General features: G+C 44.0%; 1 protein-coding gene across 3 annotated transcripts in view; it reads right to left on the bottom strand.

The window, feature by feature from the left end:
- SCUBE1 (signal peptide, CUB domain and EGF like domain containing 1) overlaps positions 1-26,321 on the bottom strand; it is a 1,846,233-nt gene that overhangs the window by 1,587,146 nt on the left and 232,766 nt on the right. The window lies entirely within an intron of this gene.

Raw genomic sequence — 26,321 nt, 5'->3', positions numbered from 1 at the left:
AAGCATTCCCGTAGAACAGGGTGGATTTCAGCCTCCTGATCACCCTTTTGAAGTCCTCCAGATGGATTATATCCAGATGGAACGATGTCGAGGATTCAAATACGTTCTTGTAGTTGTTTGTGCTCTTTCCCGTTGGACAGAGGCATACCCGGTTTCAGATTACACTGCCCCGACTACTGCCAAACAGTTAGTTCGAGAATTCTTCCCACGGTACGGTTTACCACGTGCTGTCTACTCAGATAACGGCCAGCCGTTCTCATCTGAACTAATGAAACACGTTTCACTTTTGTTAGGCTATCAATGGAGATTTCACTGTGTCCGCAACCCCGAGGCAGCAGGTCTCGTGGAACGACATAATCAAACTCTGAAAATTAGATTGTCCAAAATATGTAGACAGAAAGGTGTCGATTGGGTAGTAGCCTTACCAGTTGCACTCTTTTACATGAGAATGGTAGCGCACTCTCGAACAGGGCTATCCCCGTATGAGGTGATCTTCGGTAGACCACCAAATATGTGGGGGACGCCTATACCTCGTAAAATAACTGACGTTGACTGTAATATGCTGACAGATTACCTGGCTTCCTTGATGTCTGCACTACAATCTTGTCGTTCACAGGTAGCTGCAGCCTTTCCCGACAACACCAAGGTGAAACCCCACGACGTAGTTCCCGGGGACTTGGTGTTAGTGCGGAATTTTGACCGGAAGACCCAGCTGGATCCGAGGTGGAAATCGCCTCAACTAGTACTGCTCACCACGAGGACAGCCGTGAAGATCGAAGGTCGCAAAGGCTGGATACACTCGAGTCATATCAAGAAATTTCATGGACTACCGTCTGATGTAAACGTTACACCTCGCGTGTCTTCACCAATTGACTCAAAGCTTCCTTTGGTTGAACAATCGAACTCAGAACTATATAGACTAAAACTACGGTCCAATAAGTCAGACAATTTGATTGTTTAAGTCCTCTCCAAGGTGAATCGGTCGAATTTGTCTCTGACATGTATCCTCTGGACCAGAATAGAGAAAGAAATAATCAAATACAGTTGAAAAAACATGCGTACTGTAAATCACTGCATAGTCATTGCACAGTGACGTTATTAATTTTGTTTTTCTTATGTCTTTTAATAATCGCTGCAAGTATATTGTTGCACATATATTATCCTATTTCTAAACATGTTTACAATGTTACTGCTGAACATTCTTTTAGTGAATTACCCCCGCATGAGTTGTCATATAGATTTGTGCTGCGCAATAACACTTTTATTAGTATGTTACATCATTCCCATCAGACTAGCAATGCTACAAATTGTTGGATATGTGGCCGACTCCCTCCCTATCAGAACTATAAGGGAATTCTGCCTCTCTTCCCATATCCATTCACACACAATGGCTCCTGTGGAGCATGGTTTAGTTTAATTAATTCCTTAGATTCAAACTCAGCAGTTTATCAAGACAACTGGGTATGGGGAAACCTGAATTTAGTTTTGCTTAAAGTCTGCTACCCTAACAAGGAGGGACTTCCCAAAAGAACAGGAACTGATCTAGAAAATGAAGTATATGGATTAGGTAATTTCACGCTTAATCTCATGATCCTGAACGTTGAATCTGAAGCTACACCAATATTGCCCGCCATGTCCGTATTCCCAGTAAAAGGGGAACTATGTATAAGAAAGAATGGCTCCATACACATGGGCCATAGTAAATGCACCACTGTAATAGAATTCAGTGATCAAGGCAAGTCTACATTTAGAGCTTCTCGTCATTCCTACTTTATATGTGGCCAGACCGCATATATACGCCTACCTTTAGATTGGGATGGTACCTGTTACACAGCATTCCTTCTGCCAACTGTTTTCCGAGCTCCTCCTGATTATCATAGAAATACTCATTTAGTACACAATAGACAGCAGAGAGATCTCCCAATCGTCGATTACACTGAAACAGCATGGGAGAAATACACAGATTTCCATAAAGGTTTCTTTCCCTATATAGGTACAGTCACTAATAGTAAGCTGATACGTAGATTAACCAGAACCCTTGAAGCAGTAGTGAACGAAACTATTTCCGCCTTAGGCAATTTAACAGAAGAGCAGTCTGCTATGCGGATTGTTGTGCTTCAAAATCGTCTTGTCCTTGACGTCATCCTGGCCGATAGGGGCGGAGCTTGTAGGGTCATCGGATCAAGTTGTTGCATTTTCATACCAGAAAATTCACCGTCAGTATATAAAGCCATAACCCGCCTTCATAAGATTGTAAGCCAGATACACCAGAATCCAGGCACCTGGACTTGGTCCGGTTGGTTCTGGGGCGTGTTGTCAGCCTGGGGATGGAGAATGCTCTCCTTCCTAGGTATTGGCTTCCTCATACTATTCAGTTGCTGCTTATGTCTACAATGTGGGCCAGCGATTTGTGGTCTATGTGCCACCTCGTGTATCCCACATCCAAGTTTTTATTCAAGATCCCGGAAGAAGAAAGAAGAACAAATGATGTTATATGAACAGATCAACGGATTGATGAAGATTGATATCTCTTAAGGGCAAGTAGGGGACAAGGAGGGAATGTGGAAATATGGATTTTTTATGATCAGTTATGTCCCCTATCTTGGACCCCAACGGTTTCATGTATAAATCACAAGTACATGTATGTTCCCTCCAGTTCCAGTTATGAAGACGCAAACACATGTGCGTCCACCGTCAACATGTCCTCTTTCAGATCCGCCATGAATGGGCCGGATATTCTATTCCTAAATACGAAAGGCCACCGGCTTTATATGGTTCATTTATCCCATTTTACAGTCCAGGCGAGTAGGCCCTGATTCTGCCATTAAGCCTCTTCCTGCCTTCTGCCTCTGAAAGCTCCAGTCTGAGCTCGCATCTGTATCCATGAACTTTGTCCTACTCCCTGCGCGGCTAACGGTGCCTGACTCGGCCTGTCGACCTATCTGCCTGCCAAAAACTGTATTTCACCTTCAAGATTATCTGCTCTGCTCCGCTCCTCATCCGATGCATTCCTGTCTAGCAGTTTAGGTAAACATTCCTCCAGCTACCGTGCAAAGGGGCCAGGCCTCGCTGCCCTCATACAAGTAATTCATAGCCTGTTACCATGGAATATTCCTACCCCCTCACATCTAGTGTAGACACTTAGACGCTTGTACACGCACTAACAGTCAGTATAGTCAGTATAGAATAAGATTCTATCCTAAGAGACCTCTCTTTTTGGATAACACAGTTCTTTAAACATAGGATATTAGATATGATTTGGGATTAGGTTGACATAACCCCAGACTTCTGTCTCCACATGTAGAGCTAAATGTCAAGTCCCCTTCACCCTCTAGTTACACGTCAATCATACGTCATGCTGCTGCGCGCGCATCTCTGCCAAGTATTTTTGCTGACATTGCGAAATTCTTTCATGGAACCACCCATTTATGACATCATATCTAATGACGTTCTTTAGTTACGCCTAGTTACACCCATTCTAGTTACGCATGTATGATTTTATCTCTGTTATCAACTGTTACGCCTCCTGCATCTGTTTCACTATAATGCCTCTTCTATAAATATGATTATCTGTCAATAAAGTATTGTCCTTCACTTCCTGAACCTTCGTGGTGACGGAATATGGAGTCCATCAATTCGAATTGATTTTGGAATAAAGCCCGTTCCGAACCTCTAATACCACGGATTCTGCCTCTTATTTTACTGAGCTATTGTTATAGATTTTCCGCATCAAATTAAGTACCGGTAATTAAATTATTTACCACAATACCCTGAAACTGGTCCCTGGATGCTTGTTTCTGGTCCAGGGAGGACCTGGCTTGGCAGTGCTGACTGGACTGTTCCCATGAGGAGCAGGGTCAAGACTGATTTGCATATGGCTTGGTCTAAACTAGGGTGGCATGGTGAGCAAAAGAACGATGGATTTAACCCAGATCTCTTGACTGGGGGTGAATGGTTGATTTGTTACACATTCTGTCCTTTATTTGTGTGTCTTTTACTCTACAAAAGTTGGCATTTTCCTGCCTTCGCCATTTAGTGCCTGCAGCTTGTCTCTGGTCACATGAATGGTTATAGCTGGCAGTTGGGCTTTGAGTATTCCTATTAGACAGCCACACACAATGGGGGTTTAGGTGTGACTGAATGGGCCATCACTGGCAGGATAGAAGGGAGGAGCTGGGCTCAGCCTGACTTACACCCGAATAGGCTGTGTCCTGCCTCCACACAAAAGGTTGAATAACCCCCTGTAGTGAGCTGAGTCTGGAGTCTGGCCCAGGAAGGCAAGGCATGTTTCTAGAAGCTTTGCCCCAATTCAAAGGCACAACTGTGCATCAAAGAAGGACTTCAGACACCAACTCTTCAGGACTGCTGTGCTGCTACAAGAACTGCCTCTCTGCTGGACTGCTACTCTGAAAGTAGTGCAGCACTGCTGTACTGACCTGCTGCTTGCTGGCCTCTTGCCTGGGGAAGAAGAACTGGAATCATTTTGAACTTAGGACCTCAGAGGGAGTCAAAGGCTAATCTGCTGGCCTTCTTATCTAAGCCTCAGGGACACAGAAGGCTCCCCAACGGCTCCTGGCCTGTCTTCAGTGAGTTCCTGACCCCAAAGTGGTGCCCCTCAGGTCCTGGACCCTTGGTATGACTTAGCGGGCTCCTAATTCAAGCTTTTAGTTTTCAATATGCCGCTCTTTTCGAAATTAAGACAGATCAAAACTAGAAAAGGGGTACTCGAAGAAGCTGTTCCCATTCCTCCTAGGGACACTCCAGGGTACTTCATGTATCATAAACATGGCCTAGACGCCATATTATTTCTTGATTTATGGGCAGACTACACCAAGGAATTACCAGAAAGTCAGAGGTGGCCCGCAACTGGGACCTGGGATGCAGATTGCATCATGAAAGTAGAGGAAGAATTATGGAAAAAGAAAGCTAGACAATCAAAGAAAGATGCCATTGAATTATGGCGTAAAGAATCGTATAGACGTACAGAAAAAGCACTCAGACAGGAAGAAAAGAGTAAGGAGAATTCAAATAAAGTCCGAGAAAATCTATTAATTGAAGAAGGTACTCGAGTAAAATCAGAACAAGTAGACAGACAAAGAAATGCCCTTATGAATGGTATGTATCCTCTTCTGGCCGAAGGGTTACCTAAGGCTACTCCGGAGATACCAAAAGACTTGCCACCCCCATTGTTTCCGATAAAAACACATCCCAAAGGGCATCCCAGAACCGCAGAAGATGTTTTTCTTTCTTCTTATTTAGACGACGCAGCTCCCGAGTATGCTAGTACCGCGCCACATAGACCGCCTGCCGAGGGGGTTCAACGCCAAGACCCTCCTCCGTCTGTACCTCCGCAACAACAAACTCCGACACGAGTTCCGGCAAGCACATCTGTTTCTACAGCTGTACCCACACCTATGGTTGCTATATCACGTTCAACGAATCCTTTCACATTCAGCACCCCAGGCGGTGCTGCAGGAGGTACAACAAACATTTTTTCCACGCCACCCAGAGTAAACAAACTTTCCTTTCAAGAATTAGCCCACCAACGTACGCTCAAACTAGTAACTCCCGACACGCTTAAGGAACTTCTAGTAGATTGTAGATATGACCCTGTGCCCGGCAAAAAGGATGAAATGCTGCTGGCATCATTACGTATCCGACGAGCTGCAATATTTTTAGGGAGGCTACCAGGAATGACTACACATTTAGAAAATATATATCACTTTGTCCAGTCAGGGCGAGACTCTGAAAGTATTAATAGAGCCATGGAGTACCAGAAAGTGGAGATACAGGGAGAACTGTTACGTTTCCTCATAAATTGTGTGGTCAGAAATCAAGACCGACCAGGAGTAAATCCGGAAGAAATGCAAATTCTTACCACATGGAGTCGGAATATATCAGAAGGGAGACATGATAAACGATTAAGTATAATAGCTATGTGCCGAAAAATACGCAAAGAAATAGAACGAATACACGAAGAAAGATTAGCAGTAGACCAGCCTGAACAAACCGAAGAGGAGGAAGAATTAGAACTGCCCACAGGACAGTTAGAAACAATGGCCTATGTAGGTAGAGGAAGATCTTGCAATAATACTAGATGCTTTACTGATCCGATACGTCCGATACGTCCAGATAATAACAGAAATTTCCAAACACCTATAATAAATATAAGGTCCCCCGAACATGCGTTCCAAGCCGCTGACAAATTACTCCGAGAACGAAGGGGTTATCATATACTCGATTCTATGGACGAACAAGAATTAGCCAGGTCAGCCGTTCACTGGGTTGACAGTCCCGGAAAATATAGTGATGATACACTAGCACACACGTTTTTGAACCTCAACCCAGATGAACAGCGTTTAGCTGGTATCTACATGATTCAACAACTCCTTATATTATATAAAAGCCAACATTCTGATCCTGGTCCCTTACCTGATATATTGACTGAATTACTCACGAATAAATGGAGAGGTTCAGGTACTGAGTTAATTAGAGAAATACTAGAATCAAGAAAGCAGTACATTCTTTTTGTATGCCCCGAACATGTCTCACTGCCCATCAAGGAAAGAACGACGTATTATATGGATAGACAGAATCCCTTACGCGAAGTGCACCCGATAAAAGGTGATGACAATCAGTTTAAACGTGTGTTTGTATACACACCCATATCTAAAATGGAACTATTAGAAATGAAGAAAGTGGTACCCAGTCATGACAAAGACCCAGCGGGTTTCCACCGTGAAATTAAAGACATGTTGCTCATGGGAGAGTATACCTATCCCGACATTATGAAAATATTAAAGGTATTAATGCCTGCGGGCATTTACGAAAAACTCAAGGAAAAGGATTGGGAGGTGGGAGACCAAAAGATAGATTGGACAGCGTTAGAAAACGAAGAAACAGCTCGAGGTCCAGGTTTAGGGCTTGGGGAAAAGACTAAAATACTACCAGGTTTACTAGTACAGGTACTGCCACGTTTATTAACTACGAAAAAGGAGGACTGGGGTGCAATCTCAGCCTGTAAACAAAAGCAAGATGAAGACACTAGTGATTTTTATGCCCGATTCGAAAAATGTTTTGGTATAAATAGTGGAATAAAAGCAAGTAGCGAATCGTATCCACATCTGTTTGTGACAAAATTAGTTGAAAATGCCCTGCCCCAAGTTAAGAATAGAGTATTGAAATTCGAGAGTACCTGGCAAGGTAACACTCCGTCACAAATGTTACAAATGTTACAGTACCATCACAATAGAATTAGAGAGGAACAAGAACATGAACAAAGACGCATGAAAGACACAAAAATGAAAATGCTAGTTTCCCAGACAGTTCCAGCTGACGGTCATAAAAAGGGTATGACACAGTCCAGTGTTTCAGCAGGTTCTGTAAAAGGGACATGCAACTATTGTAAACAGCCAGGTCATTATGTACACGATTGTCCAGTTTTAAAACATAATATCGCCATAGGTAATACAAAAGAAAGACCACGGCCACTTAGACAGGATCAGAACCAACAAGGAGCCCCGCAGCATGCACAGGCCATGCCAGCTCCGCAACAGTCTATGCCAGCTCCACCACCGCAGCCTAATACTGCCACACCAACAACGACACGACAGATGTACCAGACCGCACAGTATGACTATCCTGATTATCAACGATACTCATGAAACAGCCTAGAGAGGGAAGTTGGCTTACCCCTTATCGAGGTCCCTGTAGATCAAGAAGGACCTTATGTACACAGTGAACTGTTAGGCCAGGATAGGAAATTTTTACTTGATACAGGGGCAAGCCGAACAACCATAAAACGTAGTGAAGTTCCAGGGGCACCCCTCTCAGGCTCACAGAATATTTCCCTTGGTTTTTCAGGAAAACCTATCATTAATGAGGTATCACAGCCTCTTCCACTTACGATTGGTCCCTTGACACGAACTACAGATTTATTGCTTACTAAATCATGTCCAGAAAACCTGTTAGGTATAAAAACATTGAAAGCTCTAGGAGCTATAATATGTTGTTCTCCGGAAGGAGTAAGATTGTTTTTACGTGATTTCAAAGGGCACTACGTGTCCCGAGACATGGATCACCGACTGCAGACTTTACCCACACATTTATGGGCACAAGGCCCTACAGATGTTGGTTGCATGAACATTACACCATATCGAGTCACACTAAAGACAGGAGTGGTACTACCACGTATGCGACAATACAAGTTACCCCCAGATGCTGTAGTGGCTTTACTGCAAATCATTGACGAGCTCATTGCACAAGGAGTGGTTGTGGAAACCGACTCCAATGTATGTAATTCCCCGATCCTTAAACGAACTGATCCTAAAGTCCCGCCAGTATATCGATTGGTTATTGATCTGCGCGAATTAAATAAATGTATTGTACCACAATACCCCGTAGTTCCAGACATTTCTTCATTACTGACAGCCATTGATTCCGAAGCAACATTCTTTACTGTAATTGATCTCAAGAATGCCTTTTTCAGCGTCCCAATAGATCCGGAAAGCCAATACTTGTTCGGATTTAGTTTAAATGGACGAAGCTTTAAATTCACACGCGCACCTCAAGGATTCACAGAAAGCCCCAGCATCTATAGCCAAGCACTGAAACGAGAACTTGACAGTATCCACATGCCAGTCAACACTGCCCTGCTTCAATATGTCGATGATCTGCTGATCACCGCTAGAAGCGAACCTGAATGTGAAAAAGCTTCACTGACGGTTTTACAATTTTTGGCCGAAAAGGGGCACAAGGTGTCCCCTTCTAAGCTGCAATTCTGTGTCCAGCGAGTTGTTTACCTTGGTCACTCGCTGTCCAAGGAGGGAAGGCAGCTTACACCCGATCGCATCCAGTTAATTGCTAACATGTCAGTACCCAAGACACAAAAGGAGGTGCGGGCTTTTATAGGCCTCACTTCATATTGTAGGCAGTGGATCCCTCAGTATGCATTTCTAGCAAAACCACTCATTCAGTTGACAACACAGGAGGCGGCCACATCGACTGTCCTCCCTTGGACTCAGGAACATACACACGCCTTTGAAAGCTTAAAGAAAGCTTTATGTCAAGCACCTGTTCTAGCAACACCATGTTACAGCAAACAGTTTACGCTCTTTGTTACAGAACGTGAAGGTACTGCTTTGTCAGTACTCACACAGGAACAAGCAGGAGCACACAAACCATGTGCTTATTTTTCTAGTACATTAGATCCCGTAGCTCAGGCTCTGCCTGCGTGCCTGAAATCAGTGGCAGCGACAGCTTTAGCAATCAGACAAAGCGATGCCATAGTGTTAGGACATCAATTGACAGTACAAGTACCACACGCAGTAGAGGTTCTTTTGAACCGCACACAAACACAACACTTGACTATAGCGAGACTCACCGGTTACGAACTAACATTGTTTCAGCCACACATAGAAATCAGACGTTGTAGTACATTGAATCCTGCCACACTTTTGCCAGTAAATGGAACAGACCCACTAGCACATGATTGTATTGAAGTTATTACTATCACGACGAAACCCAGACAAGACTTGACAGACGTCCCATTGTCAGATCCAGACCTGACGCTGTATGTAGATGGTTCATGTATGAGAACAAGTACAGGAGAGCTAGTGGCCGCGTATGCAGTCACAACAAACACTGAAGTCATTGAAACGAATCGTATTAATACCTTGTCAGCTCAAGCAGCAGAGCTCATCGCTCTGACACAAGCCTGTATTCAAGCCACAAATAAGAAAGTCAACATATACACTGATTCACGTTATGCATTCGGAGTTGTACATGACTTCGGCGTACTGTGGCGAGAGAGAGGTTATTTAACTTCTCACGGTGCCCACATTCAGCACGGACCCCTAATTCATGCCTTATTAGATGCAATACATCTACCCATTGCAATATCAATTATGAAATGTAAAGCTCATACGAAAGTTACTGATATCATTTCCCAAGGCAATGATCTAGCTGACAGAACAGCTAAACAGACTGCTCAAACTCACACATCTGACATGACAAAGACAATAGTTCCGACACCAACACATTGCATGATGGTTAAGGATCCCGCTCTTGACGTAATTGACATACAGACACATGCTACACCAGAAGAAATAAAGAAATGGACTGAATTAGGAGGGATCCAAACTGATCAGGGATGGATGACGAAGGAAAAATCTATATGGTTTCTTCCCGACTCAATGGTCCAAGTTATCATTAATACAATACATAGTCCAGCGCACCTAGGAGAAAAAGCTATGCTAGACAGCATTCAACACATTTGGTTCAACAAACATTTACGAGCAGCAGCTAAACAAAAAGTTCGTACCTGTATGATCTGTTGTCAGTTTAACCCAGGTAAAAGCATTCCCGTAGAACAGGGTGGATTTCAGCCTCCTGATCACCCTTTTGAAGTCCTCCAGATGGATTATATCCAGATGGAACGATGTCGAGGATTCAAATACGTTCTTGTAGTTGTTTGTGCTCTTTCCCGTTGGACAGAGGCATACCCGGTTTCAGATTACACTGCCCCGACTACTGCCAAACAGTTAGTTCGAGAATTCTTCCCACGGTACGGTTTACCACGTGCTGTCTACTCAGATAACGGCCAGCCGTTCTCATCTGAACTAATGAAACACGTTTCACTTTTGTTAGGCTATCAATGGAGATTTCACTGTGTCCGACACCCCGAGGCAGCAGGTCTCGTGGAACGACATAATCAAACTCTGAAAATTAGATTGTCCAAAATATGTAGACAGAAAGGTGTCGATTGGGTAGTAGCCTTACCAGTTGCACTCTTTTACATGAGAATGGTAGCGCACTCTCGAACAGGGCTATCCCCGTATGAGGTGATCTTCGGTAGACCACCAAATATGTGGGGGACGCCTATACCTCGTAAAATAACTGACGTTGACTGTAATATGCTGACAGATTACCTGGCTTCCTTGATGTCTGCACTACAATCTTGTCGTTCACAGGTAGCTGCAGCCTTTCCCGACAACACCAAGGTGAAACCCCACGACGTAGTTCCCGGGGACTTGGTGTTAGTGCGGAATTTTGACCGGAAGACCCAGCTGGATCCGAGGTGGAAATCGCCTCAACTAGTACTGCTCACCACGAGGACAGCCGTGAAGATCGAAGGTCGCAAAGGCTGGATACACTCGAGTCATATCAAGAAATTTCATGGACTACCGTCTGATGTAAACGTTACACCTCGCGTGTCTTCACCAATTGACTCAAAGCTTCCTTTGGTTGAACAATCGAACTCAGAACTATATAGACTAAAACTACGGTCCAATAAGTCAGACAATTTGATTGTTTAAGTCCTCTCCAAGGTGAATCGGTCGAATTTGTCTCTGACATGTATCCTCTGGACCAGAATAGAGAAAGAAATAATCAAATACAGTTCAAAAAACATGCGTACTGTAAATCACTGCATAGTCATTGCACAGTGACGTTATTAATTTAGTTTTTCTTATGTCTTTTAATAATCGCTGCAAGTATATTGTTGCACATATATTATCCTATTTCTAAACATGTTTACAATGTTACTGCTGAACATTCTTTTAGTGAATTACCCCCGCATGAGTTGTCATATAGATTTGTGCTGCGCAATAACACTTTTATTAGTATGTTACATCATTCCCATCAGACTAGCAATGCTACAAATTGTTGGATATGTGGCCGACTCCCTCCCTATCAGAACTATAAGGGAATTCTGCCTCTCTTCCCATATCCATTCACACACAATGGCTCCTGTGGAGCATGGTTTAGTTTAATTAATTCCTTAGATTCAAACTCAGCAGTTTATCAAGACAACTGGGTATGGGGAAACCTGAATTTAGTTTTGCTTAAAGTCTGCTACCCTAACAAGGAGGGACTTCCCAAAAGAACAGGAACTGATCTAGAAAATGAAGTATATGGATTAGGTAATTTCACGCTTAATCTCATGATCCTGAACGTTGAATCTGAAGCTACACCAATATTGCCCGCCATGTCCGTATTCCCAGTAAAAGGGGAACTATGTATAAGAAAGAATGGCTCCATACACATGGGCCATAGTAAATGCACCACTGTAATAGAATTCAGTGATCAAGGCAAGTCTACATTTAGAGCTTCTCGTCATTCCTACTTTATATGTGGCCAGACCGCATATATACGCCTACCTTTAGATTGGGATGGTACCTGTTACACAGCATTCCTTCTGCCAACTGTTTTCCTAGCTCCTCCTGATTATCATAGAAATACTCATTTAGTACACAATAGACAGCAGAGAGATCTCCCAATCGTCGATTACACTGAAACAGCATGGGAGAAATACACAGATTTCCATAAAGGTTTCTTTCCCTATATAGGTACAGTCACTAATAGTAAGCTGATACGTAGATTAACCAGAACCCTTGAAGCAGTAGTGAACGAAACTATTTCCGCCTTAGGCAATTTAACAGAAGAGCAGTCTGCTATGCGGATTGTTGTGCTTCAAAATCGTCTTGTCCTTGACGTCATCCTGGCCGATAGGGGCGGAGCTTGTAGGGTCATCGGATCAAGTTGTTGCATTTTCATACCAGAAAATTCACCGTCAGTATATAAAGCCATAACCCGCCTTCATAAGATTGTAAGCCAGATACACCAGAATCCAGGCACCTGGACTTGGTCCGGTTGGTTCTGGGGCGTGTTGTCAGCCTGGGGATGGAGAATGCTCTCCTTCCTAGGTATTGGCTTCCTCATACTATTCAGTTGCTGCTTATGTCTACAATGTGGGCCAGTGATTTGTGGTCTATGTGCCACCTCGTGTATCCCACATCCAAGTTTTTATTCAAGATCCCGGAAGAAGAAAGAAGAACAAATGATGTTATATGAACAGATCAACGGATTGATGAAGATTGATATCTCTTAAGGGCAAGTAGGGGACAAGGAGGGAATGTGGAAATATGGATTTTTTATGATCAGTTATGTCCCCTATCTTGGACCCCAACGGTTTCATGTATAAATCACAAGTACATGTATGTTCCCTCCAGTTCCAGTTATGAAGACGCAAACACATGTGCGTCCACCGTCAACATGTCCTCTTTCAGATCCGCCATGAATGGGCCGGATATTCTATTCCTAAATACGAAAGGCCAACGGCTTTATATGGTTCATTTATCCCATTTTACAGTCCAGGCGAGTAGGCCCTGATTCTGCCATTAAGCCTCTTCCTGCCTTCTGCCTCTGAAAGCTCCAGTCTGAGCTCGCATCTGTATCCATGAACTTTGTCCTACTCCCTGCGCGGCTAACGGTGCCTGACTCGGCCTGTCGACCTATCTGCCTGCCAAAAACTGTATTTCACCTTCAAGATTATCTGCTCTGCTCCGCTCCTCATCCGATGCATTCCTGTCTAGCAGTTTAGGTAAACATTCCTCCAGCTACCGTGCAAAGGGGCCAGGCCTCGCTGCCCTCATACAAGTAATTCATAGCCTGTTACCATGGAATATTCCTACCCCCTCACATCTAGTGTAGACACTTAGACGCTTGTACACGCACTAACAGTCAGTATAGTCAGTATAGAATAAGATTCTATCCTAAGAGACCTCTCTTTTTGGATAACACAGTTCTTTAAACATAGGATATTAGATATGATTTGGGATTAGGTTGACATAACCCCAGACTTCTGTCTCCACATGTAGAGCTAAATGTCAAGTCCCCTTCACCCTCTAGTTACACGTCAATCATACGTCATGCTGCTGCGCGCGCATCTCTGCCAAGTATTTTTGCTGACATTGCGAAATTCTTTCATGGAACCACCCATTTATGACATCATATCTAATGACGTTCTTTAGTTACGCCTAGTTACACCCATTCTAGTTACGCATGTATGATTTTATCTCTGTTATCAACTGTTACGCCTCCTGCATCTGTTTCACTATAATGCCTCTTCTATAAATATGATTATCTGTCAATAAAGTATTGTCCTTCACTTCCTGAACCTTCGTGGTGACGGAATATGGAGTCCATCAATTCGAATTGATTTTGGAATAAAGCCCGTTCCGAACCTCTAATACCACGGATTCTGCCTCTTATTTTACTGAGCTATTGTTATAGATTTTCCGCATCAAATTAAGTACCGGTAATTAAATTATTTACCACAATACCCTGAAACTGGTCCCTGGATGCTTGTTTCTGGTCCAGGGAGGACCTGGCTTGGCAGTGCTGACTGGACTGTTCCCATGAGGAGCAGGGTCAAGACTGATTTGCATATGGCTGGGTCTAAACTAGGGTGGCATGGTGAGCAAAAGAACGATGGATTTAACCCAGATCTCTTGACTGGGGGTGAATGGTTGATTTGTTACACATTCTGTCCTTTATTTGTGTGTCTTTTACTCTACAAAAGTTGGCATTTTCCTGCCTTCGCCATTTAGTGCCTGCAGCTTGTCTCTGGTCACATGAATGGTTATAGCTGGCAGTTGGGCTTTGAGTATTCCTATTAGACAGCCACACACAATGGGGGTTTAGGTGTGACTGAATGGGCCATCACTGGCAGGATAGAAGGGAGGAGCTGGGCTCAGCCTGACTTACACCCGAATAGGCTGTGTCCTGCCTCCACACAAAAGGTTGAATAACCCCCTGTAGTGAGCTGAGTCTGGAGTCTGGCCCAGGAAGGCAAGGCATGTTTCTAGAAGCTTTGCCCCAATTCAAAGGCACAACTGTGCATCAAAGAAGGACTTCAGACACCAACTCTTCAGGACTGCTGTGCTGCTACAAGAACTGCCTCTCTGCTGGACTGCTGCTCTGAAAGTAGTGCAGCACTGCTGTACTGACCTGCTGCTTGCTGGCCTCTTGCCTGGGGAAGAAGAACTGGAATCATTTTGAACTTAGGACCTCAGAGGGAGTCAAAGGCTAATCTGCTGGCCTTCTTATCTAAGCCTCAGGGACACAGAAGGCTCCCCAACGGCTCCTGGCCTGTCTTCAGTGAGTTCCTGACCCCAAAGTGGTGCCCCTCAGGTCCTGGACCCTTGGTATGACTTAGCGGGCTCCTAATTCAAGCTTTTAGTGCCTTCACATCCTGGCCTGTTTGCACCAGAACCATGCCGCTTCGATGATAAATCAGCGCAAGTCGCCACTAGCCCGTCTCTTCACATTGCATCATCATCAGCCTGCGTGGGTCTGCCAAGGCGAAGCTCCAGCCCATCCATCCGCGACGCTCAGTCTGTTCTTCACATCATGCAGACTGCAACGCTCTCCTTGCTCCTCGAGACCCTCTCCAACGCGAACGGAACTCTAGGCACAAAACTGGAGAAGGTAAACCTTCAGCAGGACTAATCTTGGGACTATATCCAACCCGTGATCCATCGTGGTCAGCCTGGACTTTTGACTTTGACCTGGTCCAGCGTGATCAGATAGCCTCAGTTGGCGCTTTATGCTTTTAGGTGCTATATTGCAGATTGTTCTTTATTAATTCATAACTCTGGCTCTACTGATTGGAATTTGGCATTTTGGACTTGTTTCAATTAATTTTTCTCCATCTTTCTAACCTGGTGTGGAATACTTTTTGTGTGATGTTTTTCACTGTTGCACACATACTTTATACATTGCCACCAAATTAAGCCTGGCTGCTCTGTTCCAAGCTACCAGGAGGTTCAGCACAGGTTAATTTGGGGATGGCTTGTTCCTTACCCTGACTAGGATTGTGGCTGCTGCTTTACCAGTGCTCACTCCTCAGTCAACCAGTAACCACATTTCTAACTAAGGTTCTCTCAGTTCAACCATAAATCACAAACCGCAAAATCTGGTCTTTCATCAACAGCAGTAAAATGTTTAATACAAGACATAATTGTGTCCCTTACACTGTACCTGGTTTGTCAGGTTCAACATGGAGATATTGACTCTTTCTGTCAGAAAATCAATATCTATCCACCACATTTGTCAGACCATTGCTCATTGAACTATAAAGGAAAGTCAAAGCTAGGTAACTTGTAGTGGAGACGGAGTTCTATGTGCACACATTGCTATGATAGCATAAGCGCTTTAGATGTAAAACGCCATCGTGCCACTTTGCTGCTTTTGCACACGACACTGCAGGTAGCTGTTATTACAAGAAGAACTGCTTGCTTGCTTTTTCTTCACATAAGAACGGTCTGTTGTTCACATCCCTCGACGTGCACCGCGACCTTAGTCTGAACACTGTGTGCAGAAGCCGTCATGGTCAAATAATGTATGCTTTTGAATTCAGGTTGATCGGCCCACGCTCTAGCCATAACACGCACACAGCTGCAAATATCTGAAACTCGGGTGCCTTTAATATTGCATTTGCATGCATGATTCAGACACTTGGAGAAAACCTTTTCCAGACACAGAGCAGAGCTGATCCTGTGATGTGATTCACCTAAGCTGATATTTACGGTATGGGGTTCCCCATTCAAGCCTAGAGACCTTCTATTAGTTTCATAAAACTAGCTTACTAGTAAAGGGAGGGTGACAGATTGATTGGTTTGTTTTTAATCATTTGTCTGCTTATGTTAGCCAAAGTATTGCACCTTAGAGCACGTAGTTAAAAATAAACATTTTAAACTTTACCGTGTCTCTGATTACTCTTGTTGTGGACTGACATGAGAATAATAACGAAAAGGTGTTTCTGATTCCCACCATTCCTGAGAGTACTCTAAGTCGCTTGTTCTGGGTTGTCTAATCATTGGTAGCTTTGAGATGATACGGAGAACGAATGAGACACTGATGATAGTCGGATAGGTGTTCTGGGTACACAGATCAGTTTTTCGTTCACCACAATTCACTGAGGTCCTGGTTTCCTGCGCATAGTTCTGTGCATGAGCAGAATCCTTGCAACAAACTGTCTAGCGAATCTGGTTCCAGCAGAAGACTAAGACGGTGATGCCCATCATGATCTTGACGTCAATATGAAGAGCCTAGATAAACCTACCATTGTCAATATGACTACACCAGCCAAGACGGATACTTTTCCAAACTACTCGATGAAATATATTGCCCACAAACAAAATCAGTTTATACAGAATCTGAACCGAATACATATATGTTTCATTTCTATGAAGAAGACAGCCTGAAGCCCTCTGTGTAAGCTAAAAGAGTAATGGAACTGGTAAATTAGTTGAGCTGGCAAAAAGTTCCAAAGAAAAGGCCTGAATTCCTATGAATTGAGCAAAAGAAATGCAATACAAGCTACCCAAATAGCAGCAACAACATATCATGATAAAATTGTATTTTCACAAGAAGAAAGAGTAAGATGTTCAGGTGCTAGAACTACAACTGAGCAAATGGAAACCTGCATACATGAGAAGGCTGGCACAAGACGTTTTCTTAAAGTTCCTAATGGCATTGCTGAAGGTAGGAAGAATGTCCTATACAACTATTGCATTTAAAATTATGTTGGCTTTAAGTTTTGCAAAGAGTATATACTATGGGTAATTGTGGGTTACAATCCATGCATGCTAATCTTTTCATATTATTGACATTAGCGGCACTGCTGAAACCTTAGGAATTTACTAATGCAAAAGGCTTCAGCCCTTTCATGCTCTGATGGGGTGTGACATCACATCAAAGTTTTCAAGAAGAGGTAAAATATCTTGCAGAATAACTTGGAATAATTACCCATGAGTACTATTTCCAGCTCACCTACTTTGGATGAACCCAAAAACGTACTTCCTTCAATAACACTCTTTCTGGTGGATACTCCAACCACAGATTCCCAGCCATGTGAATATCCACAGGCGCCAGACAGGATTCAAAGATTTGTTTTCTTCAGGAATCCCCTTGCGCATCAGTAGGTGATATCATGTTGCTCAAGGTTTGGTATGTCCCACCATGGATGTGACATTATGGCCCCTATATAGCTGCCACCTCCACACACTGACAAAAGTTTCATTTTGATCACTGTCTAAATTGTCAGATGCAGAGCCTTTGGAAATCCTATAATGTCAGTGTTCAGATCTCTAAATTGGGCTTTTATTAATATGGACTGGAGGGGTCCAACCCACAGAATACAGAGGAAGGAGGAGGGTGGGACAGTGGATAGAGTATCCACCAGTAAGAGCATTACTGAAGGTAACTACATTTTTTTCTTATTGATATTTCTACCCGCAGATTCTTCAACTTGTGAATAGATACCAAATCAGTATCTTCCCTGGTGGTGGGTCTATGGAATGACTCAGACCAGGAAATATTGCAGGACAGACTGAACGAAATACCCTTCCCACCTGACCGGATTATCCAGGCAGTAGCACTTTGTGAACCTATGGACTGATACACACACAGGGGTATGGTAGATGTTCAAGACTAGCACACTGCACACCAGCGCCTTGGTAACAACCTTTGCTCTGTGTTCTTTGACCAGTCCATAACAGATCTCGATGCATGAGGCCATGTATCTAAAGATAGATCTTTTCTTTACAGCTTTCCCTTTTTTTGCCTCGTAGAAACCCACAAAGATCTGATCGTCCACCTGATGTTCTTTGGTGAGATCGATCTAGAAGCTTAGGCCCCTTTTGGGTCGAGACAATGTAGTCTTTCTTCCATGGAGGGATGAAGAGGAGTGAAGAAAGCTAATAGGGTGATGGACTGCCCTATATGGAAGGGTGTGACAATTTTTGGATGTAAAGCAGCTTTCATCTTTACAACCAGTATGCTGGACCAACAAAGCCTGTAATTCGCGCCTACCATGAGCAAAAGTGATCGCAATGAGAAACGTTTTTAGAGTTAATAGGTGTAGAGGGCAGCTGTGCATCAGTTCAAATGGGGCACACTTGAGGAACATGAGAATCAGATTAAGATCCCATTGTGGCATCACAATGGCTTTGGCGGAAACAGATGAAACTGTCCTTTTAACAAACGGTCACAGCAGGTGATTTAAAAAGGTATAGATGATCAGGCAGACTTAAAAAGACCAAATGATCTGACAAATAACCTTTAACTGTTGCCAAAGCAAGGCCTCGCTGAGCTAGCGCAACACAAAACAGCATGTTAGAAATGCTACCTGGAGAGGCTGTATATTTCAGGAGGAACCCCAGACGACAAACTTCTCCCAGGGTCCTGCATAACTCTTTTAGTGAAGGGACACTTGTCTGCGAAGATTACACCTAGTACTTCAGAAGGAAAATCAAACATCATCAGCTGTCACCGCTCAATTTCCATGCATGGAGGTAAAGGTTGTGCAGATTCAGGACTCAGCCTTACTACTGTAATGGCAGGTCCTTCTGAAGGAGCAGCCAGATCAGAGGACAGATGCTCATGGCCAGAAGTGTTGAATACCACACTCTCTTGGCCCAGTCTGTAGCTACTTGGATGAGTTGGCCCTGATCTTTAGAACTTTGGCCAGGAAAGTTAGAAACAGGAAGGTGTACGGAAGTCCAGAGTGCCAATCTACATGAAAGGCGTCTCCGAGGTGTCCAGAAGCTTGGACACTGCACATTCTCTTCAGCAGTCAAAAGATGGAAACAGGGTTTTCTCCATTGCTGGAAGACACCCTGTACCAGCTCCAAGTGTAGCCCATTTGTGATCTGCTAGGCAACGTCAGCTGAATTTGTCCACCCAGGCGTTCAAAGACCCTACCAGGTGCTATGCAACCAGGAAGATGTCTACGCTTCAGTGACTTCTTAAGGTGCACAGCCTCTTGGCACAGGACCCACAACCTCCTTCTGCCCTGTTTGTTGCAGTACCACATGGTGGTAGTGCTGTCTATGAGACACTGCACTAGTCCCCCCTAGATGGACAGGAGGAATGCGTTTAGTATCTCCTGCAGCTCTAACAATTTGATGTGGAGGCAGGCTTTAAAAGTCCTATACTCTCCACCTCTCCCAGATGAACTCCACAACAAAGCAACCGATGCCTCAATCACAACCGTCAGCTCTGGGTGGGGCAAGGAGAAGGGTTTGACACTGGTCACATTATGGTCTTGCAGCCACCACCGCAGATCTTTCGCAGTCTCCTTTGACACGTGGATGGAATCCGCAATGATGTCCTGGTGCTGACCATACTGAGACTTGAGGTACCACTGCGTAGCCTGCATGTACCATCTGGTGTGGTCCACCAGCAGGCTGCAGGAGGCCAAGAAGCCTCGGATCCATTCTCTCTGCGACCCAGGTCTCATGAACATCCATGGTGCACTGATAAGGACGACATGGATCACTGACAACTGAAATCGCTTGTAGCCTACCTGAACCACAGATTGAATTTGTGGGATTGCAAGACAGAGATAACGAAATAGGTGCCCTGCAGATCTAACACCACCATTCAGTCTCCTTGATACAAAGCAGACAGACGTTGTGCCAGGGTGAACATTTTGAATTGCAGGGGAGTGTTGGGGGATCGGGTAATACATTGCCAATGGGGGCCAAGATGCTGACGGCAGTATCCGCAGCCTCTGTCTCAATAGGTTTGGGAGGGCTTTTGTCACAGAAGCAATGTTCAGTGCTGCCTCTGCTGACATCCCCTTCCAAAGCCTCAAAAGGGCCACAATTGTTAGAGAAACTGATGTTAGGTCAGTTCCAATGCCAGGACACATGCTGTTGCCTTACTTAAATGCGCTCCAGGGCAAAGTCCGCTTTATCTCTAAAGAGGCATGAGCCATCTAACAGCATATCCATGAGGACTGTTGGACATCACTGAAGAACTCAGGGAAGCAAATCCAAGTGTGATGTCGAAGCGCCACACTGGTACCAACCGCCCTACCTAAGCAGTCATTGATGTCCAGGCTCAAGCAAATGGAGTATTTTGCGGAGTCTTGGCCATCCTTGACAAGGTTTTGGAGGTTGGCCTGGGTATCATCTGAGACGGCTGGCAAGCTGACCCCCATTATGTGCATGCAAATATATCGCCAGGAAGCGTCTGCTATTGAGGGCAAGACTGGCTGAGGAAAACATCCTTTTGGTGAATGTATCCATATGCTTTGACTCTCTCTACCACCATGTTTTACGGAATGGTGTGTTGTAGGAAGAAAGAAGGGACCCCCCCGGACCAAGATTATGGTGTCTTGCGATTTGCCTGTTCACTTGAGGTCAAAATCCTGGTTTTGCCCAGGTGCCTATCAGTGTGTCTGTGATGGGCTCATTTAACGGTAAAAGAGGGTCTTTGAAAGTCTGAGGACATCACTTAGAACATTAGCTTTCACCTCTGTGGTAGGTAAAGTGAGATCCTGGGGCATATTTGCAAGAAATTATGCATCACTACGCCAAGGCAGAGATGTGTCAACATTTCTTGCACCTGCCTGAAAAATCCTTACCATGCCATGGATGCACCATATTTACAATAAGGCTCTTAAGGATGCATCAGAAATTGTGACGTATCCGTGGGAAGCATGGCGCAAGGCATCTAGCCAAAAAGTGGCGCATTGCTGTAGTGGGTAATAAAACTGACTAAAGTACAGCAATGCGCCAAAAAACAAAGGCAATGTGATGTATCCTGGTTTTAATGTGTTCATGCTCTGCCAGTGAGTTCCTCATAGAATGGTGTAATATGGAATGTTGGGGGTCAGAGACTACAGTTGGAGAAGGGCTGAGCAGCATGCTGACTGCTCCTGGTGCGGCTAGTCCTGGACTGAACATCTGAACTTGTAACTACTTCAATAAATACTCCTGAAATACTACAACCTGTGTGGAGTTAATCACTACAATTTTATGGCGACGAGTTGACTCAAGAACCTGCGTCTGCCACCTCTCAAGATCAAGTGGGAGTAGCTCCTAACCTACTGTCAAATAAGCAACCTCTGCATCTACAGCTGCATATCATCAACTAACTGGCACACCTTAGCCCTACCAATGGCCTATACATCAGTCGCCCTCTATGCATCAGTGCCAGCTCCTGACTCAATTGCAGCTCAAGTATCTGCATGCTGTCCCTACAGCGTCAGTTTCAACTGCAGCTCAGGTTTATGCGTGCTGCCTCCTGTCACATGTGGCTACATCTCCTGGAACTGTGTGTTCAAGCAATTTAAGCAATATCAGCTTTGCAACCATCCACATATATGTTCTGCGCCTTCAGTGAGTGTATGCCTGATTTTCTGTTCAATTACCCTGGATTTACTACTGGATTTGCCTCCTCAACTACAGTAAGGAACCTGGACCACTTTGACTGCTGCACCTTCAGTGAGGGTAAGCCTGAGCCTTGGCAATTTACTGCACTAAGAGCCTCTGACATCTTTGTGAGGAGTTGTGCTTCTCATACCCTCCCTGATTCCACAAGCTTCACAAGCAGTCTTTTAAAACTGGCTGCTTTAATTTCTCAACACTGGCTGCATCGTGTTGACTAACTTTGCGGGCATCTTTCAGGTCCATGTTTTAGGAGGAATTGAAGCCAATGACATCGTATTTCTAAGTGGTAAGTTTTTTTTTTTTGGTGCTTTGCCAGAGCCATTGAGAAACTGAATTTCTGTGGAGCCATTTGTGTATATCTTCAAGTCTGCTTCAGCGTGCGCACCTTACCACCGTCACAGATTCCTGGGGTTCCTTTGTGACATCTTCTTTGACGTTGCTGCATCTTCAATTTCTTTTGCTGCCCAAACGTGCCGTGAACCACTTGGCGTAATGTCAAAAATGTCCCACCATCTTTTTGTTGGCTGTGCTTCATACTACACAAGATAGCACTAATTCTTCAGCGTGCCAACCACGTTCCACACGATTGTGCTTTTGTGGCAAGTGCGGGATCTTAGTGACTTGTTTGATGACTTTTTGTGCCTTTAAGTGCCGCATCCTCTCTGTACCTCGTGTCCTAGTGGATAAAAAGGGCACACTCCTTCGCTCTTCGCATACATCTTCTTGAACAATTAGAAGCTTTGGGAGGTTACATACTGCTCGTCTCGCCATGGTATCTTACTATACACAGTATAATCTGATGTAGAAGTCTCGCTTTATTTGTTTTCTTGCAGCAACAAGGTACTCTTTATTTTGTTGTTTTCTGTCACCTTATGCTCTGAAGTTTCAGTCAAGCAGCAAGCGTGGCGTGAAAATGTTGACTTCGTCCTGTCTCTTCGTTGGTTTCCATGTATATCTCTGCTTCACAAGAGAGTCATCATATTATTTTGAGGGTGTTTATCAATGCACAGTTCCCACACAACGTTCTCTTAGTAGTGAATTGGAATTTGAAGTTAGTTTGTCTGAGCTTTGAAGCTCCATTTCTATTGCACTGTGTCTGAGCTACTGTGTTTGGAGCAATTTATAAGTGCATTCTATTTTCTTGTCAGTTTTCTGCAAATGTTTACCCTTTTACATTTATGTTTGTTGCTTACTATTCACAGTACATTTGCGCTCACTCCTCTACATTTATTGTTATATCCCTTACATTTGGGATTGTGTCATGGGTTTAGATTCCATTTATTAAGTAAGCATAATTTACCTAACGGATGTTCTTGTTATGAACTACTCGGGTGAGAGGTCGCTCACCGGCGATGTTTTTCAAAGTCAATGTTTATCCTTCATAGGATTGTACAATCATTTCAGTTGGACTTACATTGTACAGTTTGGGTTGCAGTCCCATCTCTATGACGCACAACATTTATTTTTTTGTCTCTACATGAGGTGTGTCACATGGGTTATGGTCCCATCTCTATGGTGCACAACATTTTCCCTCTACACGAGGAGTGTCGTAAGGGTTTCAGTGCTGTCTTTTTAGTGCACTTTGTTTTCATCTCCACATGATGAGTATAGTGTGGGTTTCAGTACAATTGCTACTATATTCAATGTTTTGCCTCATCATGAGGTGTGTCTCGTGGGTTTTAGTCCCACTATGCAGTGCACTAGATTTGACCTTTCGAGGTGTATCACACTGTCTCTTACCTTCTTATCTTGGTGCACGTTTTACAGTGTGTGTGTTTCTTATTTGCAACAGTGCACAACATTTTACCTCCTCTTGAGGTTACCCCCACACAAGCGAGTTGTTACCCTTATTGGGTGTATGGTTTGGGTACCAGTCCCATTTCCATAGTGCATGGTCTACATTACACTAGGCGTTTATTTATTGTTTCATGTTTTATTGTCAACATTATAGCCCAGTCCGGTTCTCTAATTTATTCGGTCTTCTATATGTGATGGAGAAGTATGTGTAATCATTTGTATTCCTCTTCTTCTCTGTCTTCTTGTTTCCTCCTGCTCGGACGTGCTTCCTCGCTTACCTTTCTGGCAAATGGGTGTGCAGGTGGTAGTTATTGATGGTTTCTCCTTTTACTCTTTCATTGTCATTTTTCTGTCTCTTTCTCTTCATTTGATTATATAAAGAAGGGAGGATGGTTAATGGATTATCTTTATATGTTTTGTTCTTATTTCTATTGTCTCCCACTGCTCTTCTTGTCTCTCCCTGGCTCTCTCTACTCTCTTCCGCTTATCTAGCTTCTGCTTTCTCCCTATATCCGCTATGGTGTTCTTTTCTGTTTTCCTTTTGGAAGAAAGGAGGATATGTTGTATCCTGGTTTCAATGTGTTCATGCACTGCCAGTGAGTTTCTCATAGAATGATGTAATATGGAATGTCGGGGGTCAGAGACTACAGTTGGAGAAGGGCTGAGCAGCATGCTGGCTGCTCCTGGTGGGGCTAGTCCTGGACTGAACATCTGAACTTGTAACTACTTCAATAAATACTCCTGAAATACTACAACCTGCGTGGAGTTAATCACTACACAATGCATTGGTTCTGACTGACTCAAATAGGCTACTGTATGGTGAACAATGTAATAGAGAGTGAAAAGGTGAAAAACTCACCTTGCACTCTATTACATGGGTCGTGGATGTCCCACATACAAGTGGGCATAGTGCACTTATTTGTACCACTATGCCTACGTATGTGTGACATAAGTCATTAATGGTGTGTAATCTGCGATGTACTGTGTTACCTACCTTATGTGTGCACTTACCAGTTGAGGGTGTTTCACTTGATTGAAGATTACACTGTTTCAAGTCACTTCAGCTGGTCAAATTCCTCTGAGACAGCTAATGCCTCATTCCTACGTCTGAGTTTTAGAGGCGTAGGAATTTAGATGTATCTCAAACTCAGCGGCCTGCCTCCCAAAGATGCGTCACTTTGGGAAGAAATCAAATACCACTGCGTCAGTTTTATGCGGGGTTTTAGGTGGGAACCCCTACCTCCGCCACTGCGTAAAAACAAATGGGGCAGCGCAAGCTCCTTGTAAATATGCCCACCCATAGAGCATCCACTGCTCTGAGAAATGTGAGAACGAAATTGAGATCTAACTGAGGCATTATGAATGATGTAGTGGGAAACATATGTTAAAGGCCTTTAAGGAACCTAGCCACTATGGGTGACTTGAGATAGGGTTGGTCCAGCAACTGCAAAAATGCTGGGATGGAAGAAAGGTAACCCTTAGCTGTGCCTAGAGCAGGGCCATGCTTGGCAAAGCATAATGTAAACAACATAACTTGAGAGAGGGATGCAGAAAGGGGGTCAATGCTGTGGGAAGAACACCATGACACAAAACTTGTCTCAACAGCAGGCATATACCGAATTGGTGGAGGGATGCCTGGTTGCCAAAATAATGTTACAGACTTTAGGAGGAAAGTCAAAAGCTATCAACTGTTGCCGCTCAATCTCCACGCATGAAGGTATAGAGTGCGCTGGGTCGGGTTAAGAAATCTCCTTTGTTGCTGTGACAGGAGATCCTATGGAAGAGGCAGCCTGACTGGATGACCGATGGTCATGCTCAACAGCTCGGGATACCAGACTCTCTGCGCTAAATCTGGAGCCACAATAATAACTTGGGCCTGGCCATTCCTGATCTTCTTGAGAACTCTGGGCAGGAATGGTATTGGTGGAAAGGCATACAGAACACTGGCATACTGAACACTGGAGCTCTACTCAAGATAAAAACCATCTCTGAGCGAGAGTCACCTTAGAAACTCTAGTGCGCAAAACTGCTGACATTGCATGTTCTCAGAGGTGGCAAACAGATCTAACCAAGGATCTCCTCTCTTGCAGAGATTCTGCACATATACAGAACTACGCGCAAGAAACCAGGACTTCGGTGTACAGTGGTGTACCAACCGCCCACATTGGTGCCCAGAACCCCAATCCGACTAGCTATAGTGTGTCATTCGTTCTCCGTACTACAGCGAAGCTACCAATGATTAGACATCCTAGAACATGCAACTCAGACTCTCTCAGTAATCACTCATACTTTTCCACAACATAAGACATCAGAGACACAGTATAGTTTAAAATGTTTATTTTAACTAACGTGCTCTATAATGCAGTACTCGAGCCAATGCTAGCAGAAGAATGCATAAACTAAATACAGTGAGCATTGTTACAATTCCATAAAATATGAACGGGGAGATCATTTTATAAAGCTAGTGGAGAAAAGGCCTATTGCGCCTTGCCACCCTCC

The sequence above is a fragment of the Triturus cristatus genome, chromosome 4_1 (assembly GCF_964204655.1).
Source record: "Triturus cristatus chromosome 4_1, aTriCri1.1, whole genome shotgun sequence".
NCBI lineage: Eukaryota > Metazoa > Chordata > Amphibia > Caudata > Salamandridae > Triturus > Triturus cristatus.
The sequence above is the reverse complement of the archived record's forward strand: the minus strand, read 5'-3'. Positions and strand labels throughout refer to the sequence as shown.